This window comes from Macrobrachium rosenbergii, chromosome 10 (genome assembly GCF_040412425.1).
Source record: "Macrobrachium rosenbergii isolate ZJJX-2024 chromosome 10, ASM4041242v1, whole genome shotgun sequence".
Classification (NCBI taxonomy): domain Eukaryota; kingdom Metazoa; phylum Arthropoda; class Malacostraca; order Decapoda; family Palaemonidae; genus Macrobrachium; species Macrobrachium rosenbergii.
Genome location: NC_089750.1, coordinates 3294437 through 3311318, shown reverse-complemented (window position 1 = coordinate 3311318; position 16882 = coordinate 3294437). Strand labels below are relative to the sequence as shown.

Genomic DNA, 16882 nt, shown 5'->3' with positions numbered 1-16882 from the left:
GGTCAGTTGGAGGTAATACCATTATTGGTTTCGTTTGCAAATCGAATTTGAATTCGCTTTTCAAAATAAGGGGCCAAGAATTACAACGAAGCCAGGGGTCGGGGTTGGGGGAAGGTGTTTGCTTAGGGGTGGGGGTGGGGGAGGTGGTAAGATGAAAGTGCAGTACAGCTGGAAGAAAGTGTGGGGCAGACCCGTATGCACAGTGGTTAGTAAATATATATATATATATATATATATATATATATATATATATATATATATATATATATATATATATATATATATATATATATATATATATATATTATATACAGTATTATATGTGTGTGTGTATGATATTGGGGTTATTGAGGTGGTGAGATTTTACAAAACAAAACACACAGTTACATACTAGTAAAAGTAAAGCAGATTCTATATATATATATATATATATATATATATATATATATATATATATATATATATATATATATATGTATATATATATATATTAATTTTGTAAATTTTCGCCACAACAATAACCCCCATATTTTATTACATATCTCTTAGGCCTAGTGTCTAAAATTCAGAAAAATATGAATCTGTGGATTGTTTACTGGAATTTCAGCAAACGGCTGTAAGCGTATCACTTTATTCCTACGATTTAAAATGTTTATATATATAATCTATATGTATATGTGTGTGTGTGTGTGTGTGTACGCGTGTGTTTTCCCCAATTAATTCAACGGAAAACCGACTTCCCTTGGCCCTGCCACATATACGAGAAAATGGGTCCTCTGCCCACCATATAACCTTCACGACCATCGATTATAACGAGCATTTTTTTTTTTTGCCGAGCTATCGGGTGTGGGTTGCTCAGGGAACCCACAAAATGTGTTACCCCGAAAAATTCTTTTTATTTGCAGAAGTCACGATGACTGGAGCATAGTACGAATGTGGTTTATGTCCGTGTTGCAAATGGTAATATGTCATTTATTATGTATTGATCATGTTAGTAGTACCAGTGGTTTCATGAAAGTAGGTATGGATATGTTATTGATGATAGTATATATGTAAGTTTAGCGGTAATATGCTTGCGTTTATGACAGTAGTACAAATTTGAATATGGAAATGATTACTTTATTCATGACTGTATTAGGAAAGCTCATATGTCGTAATTACATTCGCACGATTTGTTAATTACATTTATGACTGTCAGGCTGGTTTCTTCCAACAGTGCAATTACATTTATAGTACTAATACAGGTTAATTACATTCTATTGTAATACGTTGTGCGGTAGAAAAATGTAATTATAAAAGTATGAACGTAATTATGCCAGCAATACGATTTCTATTATATTAATAGAATTCTATTATATTTTGACATTACGATTGTAGGGGTGGCAGAAAGGAAATACTACAAAATTTAGATAAGACAGTTCATATTTAATTATGACGGAAGGGCAGTTATGATGCTGGTAGATGAGCGAATGTTATGACATGACAGTAATATGGAAGCATCATAGCTGTGGTTATAATGACAGTTCAGATACAGCTGTAATTATGAAAGCAAGCTACAGGCATGTTGGTTAGTAGTACGAATGCTGTTATGGTAGTAGTCTTGACGACGAATGTATGTTTGATAGTAGTATATAGGCTTTATAATGTCAGTAGTACGAATGCCATTAGGCCAGCATTACCAAGTTGATTATTACATTGCCACTTGTGTATATGCTGATGACAGTAGAGCAAATATAATGATAAAAGGATGTAGTTCCTAAGACGAATTTATATGTATGTGTGAATATATATATATACATATAAATGTATATTATATGTATATATACATTATATATATAGTTCCTAAGAAGAACTTATATGTATGTGTGAATATATATATACATATATATGTATATATACATTATATATACACACATATGTATATATATTTACGTGTTACATAGAAACATACATATGTATATATAAATATATGTATGTATATGCATATGTTGAAATTCAGTGACGATCAGCCTAATTCCCTTATCTAACTCAGGTCATGCAAAGGTCACGCTTATCTATATACATCCCCTGAATATGCAATACGCTTTCTTGCAAGTCATGCGCATCAATAAACAAGGCTTATTAAAGATAATATACACAGAGAAAGTGTGTATAATTTGATTTGAAAAGTTTTAACTATACTGAGTGAAAGTGTCCTAGTTTTTTTTGCGTACAAATTATTTAATTTTATATGAATTAAGAAATTCTAGGTCAGGTCAGGTCAGCCATCTTGCTGTCGTTATTCTCGACCGTCCTTGTTTTCCGATCCTCGACAGAATAACCAGACCGATTATCGAGTGATCGTAAATTATGACTATTTCGTAATAAAATGGTTCTGTAATTAAGATCATTTTTTCTTTTGTTTTTATCATTGGCTCACGTGAGGCGCATTTCATAGATTAGTAGCGTTATATTATTTGTTTCTTTTTATTCTGTTACAGTCTTTACTTTTTAGTTTTCTGTAAAAGAAAACTTTTTCTCTCCCTCTCAGATCTTAAAAACTACTGAGGCTAGAGGACTGCAAATTGGTATGTTGATCATCCACCCAAACACACCAAATTGCAACCCTCTAGCCTCAGTAGTTTTTATTTTATTTAAGATTATTACAGTTAGCCATGATCGTGCGTCTTGCAACGATATAGGACAGCCCACCAACGTGCCGCGGCTCATACAGCATTGTACGTTGTACAGAAAACTCGATGGCGCCGAAGTTTCTTCTTACTTGTTTTATTTCGTTCATATCTGGGTTCTGTGGCTTATAACACTGCTTTTCTAGTTAGGGTCGCAACATAACTCGCAAACAGTTGGCAGTAGCCCAGTCCCGAAGAAAGCAAGACAAAGGAAAAAACGTAGGAAGGACGATTGTGAAAATCCTGGAGCGCAGAAGCATTAAGAAAATACCAAATCTAGGGGGTGGAAGGAAAGAAACAGCCACTGAACGCGATTGCTGTGAATAAATTTTGCTGTTAATTATATTACGATATGTATGCGGTTATTTATTAGATAATTAACGACTCTGTTCGTTATAAAACCGCACAGCGATTTGAATAGATTACGAGAAATTGTAATGATTTTAATATGCAGCAAATCATTAACATCAGAATGTAAATTATGGTCCGACACAGGGGGCGGAATTGAGGTCCCTTCGTGAAGTTTGTTGGAGAGATGATGAAATTATAATGCACTCAGTCTTTGTAATGCTGCAAAGCGGTGAAACTGAACACTTGGGAGAAGTTTACTGAATTCGAACAGTAAATTATATAACACAAACTAACCCCTTATAGACTACCTCTGTTGAATTTGTAATCAATTTTCCAAACTGTAGATTATATAACAGAACCTAAAGTTGAAATCTCTCTGTAAAATCTGTTGAAACTGTCATTGATTTATGATGTAGTTCCTAATCAATACTCTTATAATATAAATCGTGATTCTACGCAGCAGTTCGATTAAAATCTTTTTATGATGGCATAGTCAACAACACAACATCCCTGCCTGAAGTCCTGGCGTTTTCTGTAGCTTAGCAAAAGGTTAGATCATTTATGCTGGGAGAAAATGTCAAGATATATTTGGCGATTAGAGGCAGGCGACCTTAGAACCTGCTTGCGAACGAAGGTAGGATGAAATAGTAGATGTAGTATGACAAAGGTGAGACAATAAGAAAAAAGTAAGGAATGCAGGAGGTGAAATAAGACAAGGAGACGATAATGGAAGTTGAAAAGAAATAAAATGGTTTATGGAACTGAATAAAATAAGGAAAATGTGAAAGTTAGTATGTATAAAAATAATTAAATTATTGATCAGCTTTTTCAAAAGCTCGAAGCCCACGTGGAATGGTAATTAGAACGATATTGTAGGCAAATGAATAATACATATGCATATAATTTACCTTGCTATTATATAACTTACTCTGATATTCACAGTTCATTCGACTAACATGAAAAACGTCAATTTAGTAAACACAAGAAGACTGGAGATGCTTTATTGCTCCGTGAATAATTCATGGCCTCAGAATGACCTTAATAATGTAAGCCTGGGTGTGGTTACGAACGCGCGTGCACGCGCCCTCAAGAACAACACACGCATAATTAGATCTACATCTATATGGAAACATATAATTGTTGCATGTATGTGTAATTGTATTCATATTTATTATACACAGTTGCGTACATATTGTATTTTTGTTTTTATCTTTTCCAGTGGATATAAGATAGTTGTAGAAAAGTGGAGCAAGATTAACCACTGTCACGTTCATCCCTCAAGTTCAGAATTAAGTGATATATATATATATATATATATATATATATATATATATATATATATATATATATATATATATATATATATATATATATATATAGACAAAATATATAGGGATATATATATATATATATATAGTACTATATAGGCCTTTCGATGTATTATTGTATATTTATTTAGTAGAGTATATATATTTTGTCTTTATTTATATAGACAAAATCACGAAGGAAAGAGAAACAGTTACTGCAATATTTTGTCCTTTATTTGTAGAGTATATTTTGTCTTTATTTATATATTATACGTTCCATATTTTATATATATATATATATATATATATATTATATATATATATATGTTGATAATCATAATATATCAAAATATATATATATATATACTTATATATATATATATATATATATATATATATATATATATATATATATATATTGATAGACATGCTTATCGACATAGTACGATTCCTAGAGTTATATGTGTGTATTTGAAAGCGAGAGAGAGAGAGAGAGAGAGAGAGAGAGAGAGAGAGAGAGAGAGAGAGAGAGAGAGGAGAGAGGGAGAGAGAACTAAGGTGGCCTTGATAAAGGTCATAAGTGACTCATAGCCTTTGGAAAGTGTTAGGAAGTTTTATGTTTAGTTTCTAATTCATTCATTCAGTTACTCATTATATATTGCTTTGTTCATTCATTTACTTGCTGAATCGGTAAAATGGATAGCATGACATTTGGGGTATTGTTTCTCAGCAATTTTTATGTTGTTTATATATATATATATATATATATATTTTGTATATATATATATATATATATATATATATATATATATATATATATATATATATATATATATATATATATATAATGTATGTATATATGATGTCCGTGTGGTTTAATGCGCGTCACTGTATGTAATGTAGCTCTTGTCTTCCGTGGTTCGAGCCCACGAGGCGAGGAACTTATTATTAACTAAAAAAAATTTCCCTTCGTGTAACATATTTGAAAATACATTATTTCCGAGGCAGACCAAGTTAGATATTAAAGAAGGAGATATATAGGATATATATATATATATATATATATATATATATATATATATATATATATATATATATATATATATATATATATATATATATATATATATATATATATATATATAATCATACGACATCTTCCACTGAAGCTGTGACTTCGGTAAGTGATACCCTCCCGAGTTTCATCAACTATTTTGGGATGGGGTTCCTAGCCCTGTGCTGTCTTCTGGTATGTCCCACTGGACCCACTAAATCTGCCAACATTTTCAACCAAGTCAAGAAACTGCAGTAATCAAAGCAGAAAAGTACAGAGAAAATAACCCGGTTAATTCCGAGCTTGCCCTCTCGCCTTCTGGGTAAAATGTCAGTGTCAGCACATAACTGAGAAGCATTACCCTGGTTGTCTTGACACTGGGCGATTGTTTACTTTTTAACACGCCTGCGAACGGCGTGCTTCTTGCCGAGAGTTTTCTTTTGTTTGTTCTTATCGTCCACGCATGGCATACTGCAGTCTGTAATACTTAGTCGAGGTGTGTCTTAATCGAGCCTGGGCCTTCCAGGTAATTTCTGGTCATTATTATTAAACTTTGCGGATTTTTATGCCTGGTAAATGAAACGTTGGTTTATCATTATACACACGTGCGTATATATATATATATATATATATATATATATATATATATATATATATATATATATATTTATAAATATATATAATATATATAATATATTTGTTTGTGTGTGTGTGTGCCTATGCGTATATATATATACAGTATATATATATATATATATATATATATATATATATATATATATATATATATATATATATATATATATATATATATATACAATTATATACAGTATATACACATACATACACACATACATATACATATGTGTGTGTGTGTATTTATGTGTGTGGGGGTGTATGACTGCGTACGTATTTGTGCCTTTAGTGGAATAATTACACGATCATTTTACGTTCAAAAAATTTGATTTTTACCGGAACAGAACTTTGCACTTGGGGACAATTAATAGTCTTGGTACGATGACTAAGCTACATATTTAAGGTCAGCGTTCAGAGGAAGCATTTGGAAAGAGAATGAAGAAGAAACATCTGAAAGGTCATTTAAAATAGTAAGGCTTTTACATTGAGTTTGTGTCTTGAAAGTATACATTTGCTTAAAGAGGAAAAGCATATGACGTGTAATGAACTAATTATTTATATGTTACAGTAAGGTCGTGAAAGCAGGGATTTGAAATTTTCAGGGAATTCGTGAAATAACCAATTCACTTAGGGACATTTGATCTCCGTGGGGCTAGTACTAAACACGGTTAAACAGTGATTCATCTACACTGTTTCGCCGTGCTTAGTACTAGCCCCTCGGGGATCAAATTCCGATTGGCTAGTACTAAACGCGGCGATTTCACGAATTCCCTGAAAACTTCAGGGATTTCGTGAAATCCCTGGTTTCTAATCTTTTTTATATATATATATATATATATATATATATATATATATATATATATATATATATATATATATATATATATATATATATATATATATATATTATATGTATATATGTATATAGATAGATATATGTATATAAATATATATATATGTAATATATATACGGTATATATATATAATATATATATAATATATAGATATATATTTATTTGTTCATAAATATATTATTTCATCACATCACCGTGACATTTTATATGCACAAACATTAAGCTACAAATGTCTCTGAACATCGAATTCGCTCTACCTCGACAATAATACCGAAGGGGAATTATGACTGATAAGTGGTTCGTCACCTGGTAGAGCGAATTAGACATTAAACGACATTTGCAGCTTAATGATTGTGTATATATGTATGTATTAATTAAATTAGAAGGGAAAAACTTACATTTTTACCAGTAAATGTAAGCGAGTTTTTTGTGGCATTTTTCCAGTAGCTAGGGATTCTGGACCCTTTCTTGAATACCATAGGTTATTAATAGCTCAAGGGGGCTGTAGCTTTTCGTGAGGACCAGCTAGGAAATGCGTTGAGAACCCAAGGCGATTACGAAAATTACTGCTTGGGGGAACCAATATGTTTGGAGCAAACACCAATTCCATTATCAGGCTGTCAGCCTGAACGACCATGCTAAGAGTTGGCGATCTCTAAGGTACGTGCACTGTCACCGTAAACAAGGGAATGTGTGTGTGTGTATATATGTATATGTATATGTATATATATATATATATATATATATATATATATATATATATATATATATATATATATATATATATATATATGAATATATGTACACACACATTTATACATACATCTATTCATATATATCACTTAATAGCTTATATGTCACTTAATAGCATTGACAATTAATTTAGCTAAGGCCACAGGAAAAATAAAAGTAGGAAGTATCAAGCGCATTGTTGTTGTTTCAAGATACCCTGAAAATGTGTCTCTAATTCACACATGCCCTTGTATACTCAAATATTAACATACAACATGTCTACGCAGAGAGAGAGAGAGAGAGAGAGAGAGAGAGAGAGAGAGAGAGAGAGAGAGAGAGAGAGAGAATTATGACCGCTTCAGTTCCTTGCGTGCTACCATTGTGCCAAGATCTATATAGAAATTTATACAACCTTGGACAATGTAGCTATGGCCTTGTGAAACGTATGATTTCTTCATTTGTATCCACTAATATATGAAGGCTTTGCTCCAAATTGTACACCAGAAGATATCATATTCGTATGGCGCAGAGGGCTTGTTATGTAGGTAATGAGAAATTGCGCATGGAATATTGTGATTGGTGCCGTATGTGTAAGGTGGGTCGACATTTTGATTAAGTATATGATGCATTATTATTATTATTATTATTATTATTATTATTATTATTATTATTATTATTATTCAGAAGATGAACCCTATTCATATGGAACAAGCCCAGAGGGGCCGTCTATCTGTTGTTAAATACATTTATGTAGGAGTCTTCATCCGTGATTCATCAGTTACAGTGAATATTCCCGTGGCTTTTTCACTGCAGCTAATCTCTCCTAATGGGATATGTTTACAAAAAGCATACTTGAAATAATTTCAATATTATTTGAAAACAGACTATTATTGCTATTATTGCCCCACTATTAAAAATGATTATCTCAGTCTCAGAGTCAGTAAAATGATTAAACTTCTAGAAAACATTTCAGCAGCGGAGGCTAGGGACGTAATATTTCTCTCTCTCTCTCTCTCTCTCTCTCTCTCTCAGTAGGCTATTACCACATTCTAATGTTGTTTCTGTCTGTCAGTGTTGCAACATTTCTCTCTCTCTCTCTCTCTCTCAGTATTACAACACTTATTCTTTCCCTGTCAGTGTTGCCACATTTCTCCCCCTCTCTCTCTCTCTCTCTCTCTCTCTCTCTCTCTCTCTCTCTCTCTCTCTCTCTCTCTCTCTCTCTCTCTCAGAATCTCAACATTCTTAGTATCTCTCTGTCTCTGTGTTACAAGATCTCTCTCTCTCTCTCTCTCTCTCTCTCTCTCTCTCTCTCTCTCTCTCTCTCTCTCTCTCTCAGAATCTCAACATTCTTAGTCTCTCTGTCTCTCTCAGTGTTACAAGATCTCTCTCTCTCTCTCTCTCTCTCTCTCTCTCTCTCTCTCTCTCTCTCTCTCTCTCTCTCTCTCTCCCGCTGTCTCAGTGTGCTGGAACCTTCCCTTTAATCCGACGTAGATCGATGACTGACTCACTCCAGGCTTTGCCATGGAAGTACCATTGTGTGTGTATGAGAGAGAGAGAGAGAGAGGGGGGGAAAGAGGTGAAAGCTGGAGTGCCTGCTCAAGCTTTTTCGCACAAACTTACATTTAAGACTTATGGTGGGAGAAGTCTGTGCTTGTGGGCTGTAAGAGTCTCAATCCCTGGGCATTGCTGTGTGCATGTATCCGTGTTGGCGTGTATATATACATATACATACATATGTATATACAATGTATATACATATATATATATACTGTATTTATATATATATATTTGTAGATATAGATTATAAATATAATTCCCCTTAAGTGTAAGTTATTCCCTGGGTATAGTGAAGTGGATGTTAAATAATATTTATGGTTTATTACTTTTGATTGTAAAACAGTCACCTGTGTATAAGTGAGATATATATATATATATATATATATATATATATATATATATATATATGTGTGTGTGTGTGTGTGTGTGTGTGTGTGTGTGTATTATAATATGCACACATATTTATATATATATGTATGTATGTATGTATGTATGTATGTATGCATGTATATAACTTTTCACGCGTGACTTTGACATTCACAAATGTTAAGCCACAAATATTGTTTATCTCCAGCTCACTATACCTCGGAGATAACTAACACCCAAGGGAAGTTATAACTGAAAAGCGTTTCGTCACCGTCAGGATTCGAACCATTAGCTGGTTTAGAAACGACGACAGACAGTGGCTTTGACCACTGAGCCATCAATATAAATATATAAATATATGTATGTAATTATGTATACATTTACATTATATATATTATATATATATATATATATATATATATATATATATATATATATATATATATATATATATATATATATATATATATATATATATATATATATATATGATTACCATTGTCTTTTGAGATGAGGATGCTAGCCGATACCTTTTGTCACTTTATTTGCGACCTGTTGTAATCAGTCTAATACCATGTAACCAGTTCAGTGCTTACTTCATTACAAGCATTAAAAAAACCAGTCAGCATTCTATAAAAGAGTTTACGGTTTAATTCACAAGAGATTAGGTTTCCCAATAAAGGATAACTGAAATTCATGAAAGTCTTACAGGTATTAAAGAATATTTTGTTCACTAAGTTAATTTTTAGATTGATGTCCAATTGTCTATTGATTTGATTGTGTGTGCATATAATTATGTGTATGTGTTTTATATAACTATCCGTTTTGAACGATCGTTATCCGTGTATGAATGTGTATAATTATCTGTTAACCTATGCATCTAATTACTTATTTGTATATGTATGTAGTTATCTGATAGTTTATTTATCTCCTTTTATCCTTCATTTTCATCTGTGATTTGCTAAACTTTTCTTGGGTGTTCTGTTCTCTTCTTGCAAGTGGTCATTCTGATTTTAACTTACATAATGACAGTAATGACAGTGGTGGCTCTATTTTAATATACTTACGCTGGCACTAATTACAGCCTATATCATAAACTATGAGCATTCTGCTATGAGAAAGTCGACCTTATTTAAATCACTTGTTTTTCACTCGAGTTTAAATATATTCATAATCATGATAATTATTTTTGGATATTCGTTTCTTCTCTGTTATGCCCTTTACTATTAAGAAATGGGCACAATGATAATAATTAACCCTTTCAGCGCCCGCGGCCACTATATTTTTTTTTGCGAGTTGCCGGACATCTCGACTAGATGGCGCGCACGATGTCTCCCTTTTTGTTTATCTTTTTTTTTTTTTTTTAACCTCCTAGACCGTTTTATTGCACTGCCCGCGCTTTCATATCTTTCCCGGAATCTGAGAATCCCTTCACTTGGCACTCATAAATAGCGGAGGTTCTCCTGAGAGGCTGCGTACCTTTTGATTTTGCCAGACATAGATTTTCCTCAGATGTCTCGCACTTTGTTGGGGCCGGGGTCGCGGTAATTTTCCCCACAGGACGTCTTCCAGCTTAATTTCTTCGATTTTGGGTTCTTCTTTCGGGTTTTTGGATTCACGGTCATGTTCCTCCACAGGACTTATTTATTTGGTTTTGGGTTCTTTTGGGTAATTGAGTTCACCATAATATTCCCCAGAGGATATTTTTCAACTTAATTTCTTCGATTTTGGGTTCTTCTGGGTTTTTGGGTTCACTGTAATTTTCTCCACAGGATGTTTTCCAACTTAATTTCTTTGAATTTGGGTTCTTCTTTTGGGTTTTTGTTGGGTTCACGGTAATGTTTCTCCACTGGACATATTTAAACTTAATTTATTTGATATTGGGTTCCTTTGGATTTTTGGGTCCACCATAATTTTCTCCACAGGACATTTTTCAACTTAATTTCTTTGAATTTGGGTTCTTCGTTTGGGTTTTTTTGGATTTCACAGTAATTTTACTTTAGGTTATTCATGTATATAACCAGTTATAATCATTAGGTGTTCTGAAGATAATTTGCATTGGGTTCGTGGTCCACCGTAATACTCCTGAAAGTATTTAAGAGTAATGGCCAATTCGAAAGCCTTTTTGTTGTCCAGGCCTGAAAAAAGCACAATAGAGGCCAAGGAAGGAAGGAAGAAGGATGGGTGATAGACCATCCTCTTAAGGAAGAAATATTATGCGCCACGAATACAGAAGCAGGAACAAAATTCCAAAGCTTGACAGTCACATTAATGAAACAGTCACTGGATTTTGCAACCGATTATTACAGATTTCCTTAGGGTGATTGCGTGAAGAAGTGACTAGACAGGTGTTACGTACTTGCCTTTATTTTTGGCTCGCTTTGAGATTCCTGTAAGATTTTTAATCCTTCGTTTTAATGATCATAATTTTCTGTAGGTGTTTTTAAACTGATTTTTAACCTTTTTTTTTTATTGCAAGCAGGCCATGTTCACTTGTGTGAATTTTTCATCCATTCCGTCTGTCTACTATATATATATAGAGTGTGTGTGTATCAGAATTTCATTGATGTAATTGAGTAAATGTTCGTGAATTTATGGATTATAGGCCAAGGAAGAGTTGATTTTAAATTAGTATTAATCCAGGATGTTTTGATGGAACTTCAGTGAAATCTTTGTAGGTACAAAGTTGGAGGTAAATCAAGATAAAGATCCAGTATTTTCTTAAAAAGTATTTTAATTACACTTCGAAAAGGCATTATATTTGGAGGTACAGTAAATCTTGAGAGAATCAAAGATTTTTTTCATTTGCTTTCAGTTGAATTTTGTGGAGGGATTATATTATCAGATAAAGTGATGAAGATGGAGGAGGATTTAGGATTTAGTGTTGGAGGAGGATTTAGGATTTAGCGTTGGGTCTCAATGAAACTTTGAGTAGAGACTGGATTCGTAGACAGAGACTGATGCGTAGTAATCCTGGATTTCATGCGGTGATTCCAGTGAAATATTTTGGAGCGATAAGGTTTGCAGATAATCTAGATACGAGCCGAGGAGTTTCTGAAAAGCCCTGTACGCTACTTTTTAGTAAGGATTGCAGTTGCTTGTCGAAAACATTCTACAGTACTCTTGTAGAATTTTGTATAAACCTCTCTCTCTCTCTCTCTCTCTCTCTCTCTCTCTCTCTCTCTCTCTCTCTCTCTCTCTCTCCATGCGTAGGGTCTATGAGGGTGTTTTCCCTTAGTGGTTGAGGGCCACTATACGTAGAATCTATGTTCAGAAAATTGTTTCTATATTTATTTTGATCTTTAATTTAATATATTTCGTGAGCTGCTAATTTAAAAGCCAAAAGTGCAGGTCTCCAAATCAACGGTAATATAAAAGAGAGTTGAGACATCACGTAATGCTCTGAAGTTCTTCATTCTGCTTATTTAAGGGAAAAAGCGGCAGAGGCTGGGCCGGGGTTGGACGAAGGCAAGTCTGAACGTGGAGTAGATTATCGTTGTTACACATAGGAAAAATATATGGATACTCAGTGAGTTCTATTTTATAGAGATTATCATTAGATCTGTTAAGAGACGACACGAATCTGTATTAAAAATCACCCTCAAAACTCATACTTTATCAGGCAGCCAGATTGTAGTGAACGGTAACAGCTGTCATCCGGGTAACAGCTAAATCCCCTCCCCTTTTTCCGTCTCCTACTCCCCCCCACCCTCTCCCCCTCCCTCTCTCTCTCTCTCTCTCTCCCCCACCACCCTTTCCCAGACTTACGTAAACCGGTGACCGTGAAGGTAACTTTTATTTATATACATAATTTATTTGTTGTAATATGACATGAATATCGGAAGTGACTGACGTTAGGAGGGGGGACGAAGGGGGGGGGGATGGTGGGGTAAAGTCACCGACGATACAATGAGGCCTCATAGCGGAGTATAATAATGAGCGTCGGCGGAAAGAAATAAATGTGAATTAAAGGCGTGCTGGCCCTCGGCCTTGTAATGTGGCCACAGATGTGGAGTGAGTTCCCCGTCTCTTGGATACGTCAGGGCGGCAGCTCGGCGGCTGGGTGGGACGTCTGGGCTGCGCCCCTTTAACTCCTGCACGGAGAGAGAGAGAGAGAGAGAGAGAGAGAGAGAGAGAGGAGGCATAGGAGAAGGGTAAGGAAGATATATATTGCCCTATACCCTGCTGTGTCTCCTCTTCATTCTCTCTCTCTCTCTCTCTCTCTCTCTCTCTCTCTCTCTTCTTCTTCTTCTTCTTCTTCTTCTTCTTCTTCTTCTTCTTCTTCTTCTTCACAACGGAAAGTAAGCCTAGGAGATCCGAGTGTAATACACTAGATCATGAAGACATGGAATCGCTTGAAAAAGCAATGTCGAAAACGTTGTATTTTAAATTATATATATATATATATATATATATATATATATATATATATATATATATATATATATATATATATATATATAAATCTTATATATCTTATAAATAATTTTTCGTTCGTGATTGGTGACAGTCTATACCTGGTATCACAAGTTTTACAGTTACTGAAAATGAGTGCCCAAGGTTCTTCTGAATGTGTGTGAAAAAAATTATATACTGTACGTGGCGATAATTGATGCCAGTAAGATTAAAGTTCTTCGTTGGATGGGTGGGTAGAGCTCTCGGCTAGCACTCTGTTGGCCCAGCGTTCGACTTTCCTACCGGCCAATGAAGAATTAGAGGAATTTATTTCTGGTGATAGAAATTCATTTCTCGTCATGATGTGGTTCGGATTCCACAATCAGTTGTAGGTCCCGTTGCTAGGTAACCAGTTGGTTCTTAGCCACGTAAAATAAATCTAATCCTTCGGGGCAGCCCTCTCTAGGAGAGCTGTTAATCAGCTCAGTGGTTTGGTTAAACTAAGGTATACTTAACTTATCAGGTATAATAAAATATTTATGATAGAAGACTAACACGCGGGGGAAAGAAAAGAACAAGTACGACTAAACAAATGCTTTTTTGCTTTTGATGAATATATGCGAAATGTTTAAACCCGAAATATAGAACAAAAGCATTAACTCGTTCGCTCGCAATCCGTCAACCGAAAACTCGGTTAGTGCTTTACGGTCTAGCTGTTTCTGCTGTGAACGATTTGCTGTTTCTCCTGTGAACGATTTTCTGTCTCTGCTGCGAACTATTTTCTGTTTTTGCTGTGAACGATTTGCTGTTTCTGCTGCAAAGTATTTGCTGTGTCTGCTGTCAAATATTTGCTATGTCTGCTGTGAAGGATTTGTTATTTCTGCTGTAAACGATTTGCTATGTCTGCTGCACAGGATTTACTGTTTCTGCTGTAAACGATTTGCTGTTTCTGCTGCACAGGATTTGCTGATTCTGCTGCAAACGATTTGCTGTTTCTGCTGCAAAGGATTTACTGATTCTGCTGTAAACGATTTGCTATGTCTGCTGCACAGGATTTACTGTTTCTGCTGCAAAGGATTTGCTGTTTCTGCTGCAAAGGATCTACTGATTCTGCTGTAAACGATTTGCTATTTCATCTGCAAAGGATTTTCTTATTCTATCGCAAATGGTCTGTAGTTCCTGCTACTAAAGTTCGGCTGTAGGCTGAAGTCGGCTGTTTAGGCTGAACAAGATTAGCTGTTTCTGCTGCAAGTGATCAGCTGTTTCCGATGCAGATGTCCTGCTGTTTCTGCTTTAAACGGCCTGCTGTTTCGACTTGCATTCGTTGCTTCCATTGCAGACTTTTAGCTGTTCACGATGTGAATTTGTTTGTTTAATGCTAAACGATCAGAAGTATTCGTTGCAAAAGGTTTGCACTTTCTGATGAAAACGATCAATTTTTAGTTTTCTGAAAAGAAACTATTGTGCTGGCTTTGTCTGTCCGTCCGCACTTTTTCTGTCCGCACTTTTTTCTATCCACTTTTTATGTCCGCACTTTTTCAGTCCGCACTTTTTTTCTGTCCACACTTTTTCTGTCCGCACTTTTTTCTGTCCACACTTTTTCTGTCCGCACTTTTTCTGTCCGCCCTCAGATCATAAAAATTACTGAGGCTAGAGGGCTGCAAACTGGTATGTTGATCATCCACCCTCCAATCATCAAACATACCAAGAATTGCAGCCCTCTAGCCTCAGCAGTTTTGATTTTATTTAAGTTTAAAGTTAACCATAATCGTGCTTCTGGCAACGATATAGGATAGGCCACCACCGGGCCTTGGTTAACGTTTCATGGGCCGCGGCTCATACAACATTATACCGAGACCACCGAAAGATAGATCTATTTTCGGTGGCCTTGATTATACGTTGTACAGAAACTTCGGCGCATTTTTTTCTTGTTCTGTTTCAGACTATCAATTTTCTTTCCATATTACAAACAGCTGTCACTGCTGTAAGACTCACATTTTTACAGCAAATGGTCAGCATTTCTGCAGAAAATGATCAGCGATTTCTGCGGCATATGATCGTTGGTATTTTTTTGCAGCCAGTCGATCAACAGTTTATTCTCTGAACGATCACGTTTTTCTGCAAAAACGATTTGCAGCAGAAACTGCGGCAACACTGGTAGCCAAGGTTCGCTAGTATAACTGATTGGGGTTATACAAATATTCGTATATTGATTTGTCTTCACGTTGTTAGTATACCTGTCTGCTTTCAATTTTTTCCAAGTATGAGCCCTGGTTAATAATAATAATAATAATAATAATAATAATAATAATAATAATAATAATAATAATAATAATAATAATAATAATAATAATAATAATAATAAAAATACTCATAGTAGCATTCAGTCTTAAAATGGAGAAACAAATTCACAGTTATGTTTATGTACATACATATATTTAAAGATAAAACTGTACAGATAGCTTTAAATATATGTACATATACACAACTGTGGATTTGTTTCTCCAATAATAATAATAATAATAATAATAAACTTCGTGCGTCTAGTAATACCACTGGCCCCTCAATAACTGGACAGAATGCAGGTAAATTGAGCTTATATTTGGCACAGTACATAACGTCCTAAGGCCGGGACTTGGCCTCCTGATTTCCTCTTATACTACCGTTATGGTATAATTATTATAGAATTATAATCAAGTGTTGTTAAACTAAATTGCTTTATCCAAAAGTGATTATTGAAATGATTAGGATTATTATCACGAAATGATTAGGTTTATCGTGATCATCATCACGATTATCTCCATTTTAATGCTCGATGGCGCCAGTCGTCATTCATTTGTTATCACTATCACCGAATTGTCGTCAGTAACTTTCCATGATACCATAATGGTAATGATAATGATAACTCATATTTTTATTGTTTCTTAAGTGTCGTAGCTTCACAATATAATACTTTTGCAA

At 34.4% G+C, this 16882-nt stretch overlaps 1 protein-coding gene across 2 annotated transcripts in view; it reads left to right on the top strand.

The window, feature by feature from the left end:
• LOC136842420 (uncharacterized) overlaps positions 1 to 16882 on the top strand; it is a 48651-nt gene that overhangs the window by 466 nt on the left and 31303 nt on the right. The gene's annotated exons all lie outside the window — the stretch shown is intronic.